Source organism: Osmia lignaria, unplaced genomic scaffold, assembly GCF_051020975.1.
Source record: "Osmia lignaria lignaria isolate PbOS001 unplaced genomic scaffold, iyOsmLign1 scaffold0054, whole genome shotgun sequence".
NCBI lineage: Eukaryota > Metazoa > Arthropoda > Insecta > Hymenoptera > Megachilidae > Osmia > Osmia lignaria.
The window spans coordinates 42,501-45,000 of NW_027478195.1; the positions used below are offsets into that span (position 1 = coordinate 42,501).

A 2,500-nucleotide genomic window follows, 5' to 3' on the forward strand; every position below is an offset into this window, starting at 1 on the left:
TCTTTAACAAACGAAGTAGTCCGTATGTATTCTAAATGTTGAAGCCTCCTAGAGCTTTAAGCCATGCGAGACATTGAAATGCTGTTTTAACGGGAGCATGCATAATTGCTGCAAACATACTTTTATCACAAGTTCTAGCCACGCCACGGAGGCTTCGAAGTTCCTTCACCATTCGCTTTCCTCTCTTTTGTTACACAGTTTCAGACTACGATCAGGGGTACCGAAACGCTGTATTGATTGTAAACAACCATTTTTATCTTGGAGCGGAGCGTTCCTTTACTCGTTAGATTTGTCTTGTCGCGTGTGTATTCGCTTTTTCGACGCTTTTTAACCATTTAACTTGTTTAGCGAAGCTAAACGCACAGACAGACAAAAAAAAAGGAACAGCATCGCGCGTCAAACAGCGACGACCCATCTGAAGCGATCTTTCATTTATACACCGTTTGTAAACAGAGAGATGTATAAAGCGCGGGGAATCATTCGAAACCCTGGGGCTATTCGAGCTTGCATTTCAGCAAATTATCATCTCAAACATTTCACTCGTTTGCTTTTTCTAAATTTATAGGAGAGCTTCTTTCGTTTATTTTTGACACACCTTTCGTAAATATCGTTTCTGGCAACGTCGGGAGCGTGGATTTCTACAAGTGAACAATCGCGCCGATCCGATAACTTCCAGCAGGATGGAGAATCTTTATAGATTATCTTCCGAGAACTCGGTGCTTTCACGGGCGGTCGTTTATAAATTTTAACGAACGACTCGCGCGCCGTGACGCACTTGCGCTAGTTCGAAGAGATATTTCGAAATTTGTTTCTCTCCTTTAACGGCCTGCATTTAGTGTATCGGTTGCGATTTTCGTCACATCGTTTCCACGACAAACGCCGACGAACTGCCCAACTATCGCTCGTACGTTGCGACTCTTTCTTTGTTTATCGTTCATTCATTCTTTCAATTTCGTTCGATAATCCCGCTCCGAAACGTTCTACTTTCGTTGAACGACGGCGAGATGTTTAGAAAGAAATGAATTACTCTTTTTTCGAGAAGCAAACGCAAGCAGTCTTTTGTTAAGAAAACGACCCTCAGCCAGGCGTGGTCCAGGAATTGTATCCGTGGACCGCAATGTGCGTTCGAAATGTCGATGTTCATGTGTCCTGCAGTTCACACGTTGACGCGCAATTAGCTGCGTTCTTCATCGACCCACGAGCCAAGTGATCCACCGTTCAGGGTAATCGTAAAATTTTGTATTTCAAACTCTTTAGATCTTTAGAGTGTTATTTTCATTATTAACACGCATCACATTCGATACCCACATCACTCTCCCACCCGGCGCGTGCGGGAGAGCGAATTCGGGCGTCGCCAACGTATTTGTTTGTTTGTTCGATCGTTGACGACACGATCGCGTCCAAGGACGGAAACCGTCGGAGAAACGCCCAGTGGCACGCTCCTCTCGACGGTCGGGCGTAAAGTACATTTAAAAACCTTGAAAAGTACGAACGCACACAAGGAATGCGAGCGCGCGTCCTGTCGCTGAATCGTGGGTTGCGAGATTCGAACAGACACACGGCCGGCGACGATCGGTCTAACTAATGGACACATAGTTTTTCAAAGACTCGCTATCGTCGCTTCTCAGCCGGTCCGTAAACAACACACATCGATCAGGCGGACGCACGAATCTTACCACGGTGCGTGTTTCGTAGATTCCAGGTTACCCGCAAGTACCTCTCTCTCCCTCTCGAAAGAGGAATCTCGATCCGTCCTTTTTGGACAATGGAGAAATCTTTTTATCGCAACACGGATGGCAAAGAAACAACCAAAGCGTAGGAGCGTGGGGACGAGAGCGACGAAAAGAACGTCGCGAAAACAAAGTTTCGACGGTTGCTCGTTCTAATACATCGTAGTTTCAACTCTCTCAGTTTTAACCACTCCTAGACGCTTCGTAAACTTTTAACAATTCTTCGCCTCCGCGAGTTTCATTTCGAATAGAGCGAACGCAACACGGACCAAAAAAACTCCGGTGATGCCAGATCATTTAGCAAAGATCAGACGGCGGGTCATCTGTATTCCTTTTCTCTCTTTTTTATATCTTTCCATTTAACTAGGGTGTCGCAACGACGGGTACATTTATATATTTATATATATTGTATTTCAATTTTAATGATCCTTCACTTTCGGTTTGTAATAATATGATCCTTCTTTCATTTCGATCCTTCATATTGTAGGTTAACCAACAGAAGTTTGTTTTTTTACGACTTGTATTTTTGTGGTTTGTTTGTTTGTTTCTTACGACTTGTTTGTACCCGATCAAGTAGACGACGACCCATAAGTATAAGTTAGAGAGATAAAGGTCGAGAGACCTCACGCAAGCGTCTTTTACTTCCATTCACATCAGCCAGAGAGAAATGGTCCGGCGTCGTGCTCTTTGGCGCCGTTGGTCGCACAGTTTTTTTGCCGGCGGTTCCGAACGGACGGGAGAAACGCGATGAGTAATCAAAGCGACCTCCG

General features: G+C 44.8%; 1 non-coding gene across 1 annotated transcript; it reads right to left on the reverse strand.

Moving 5' to 3' along the window:
* Nucleotides 1-1,071: 1,071 nt before the first annotated feature.
* Nucleotides 1,072-1,226, reverse strand: LOC143307417 (5.8S ribosomal RNA). The gene has a single exon (XR_013064563.1). It is a non-coding gene; the product is annotated as a 5.8S ribosomal RNA (ribosomal RNA).
* Nucleotides 1,227-2,500: the final 1,274 nt, after the last annotated feature.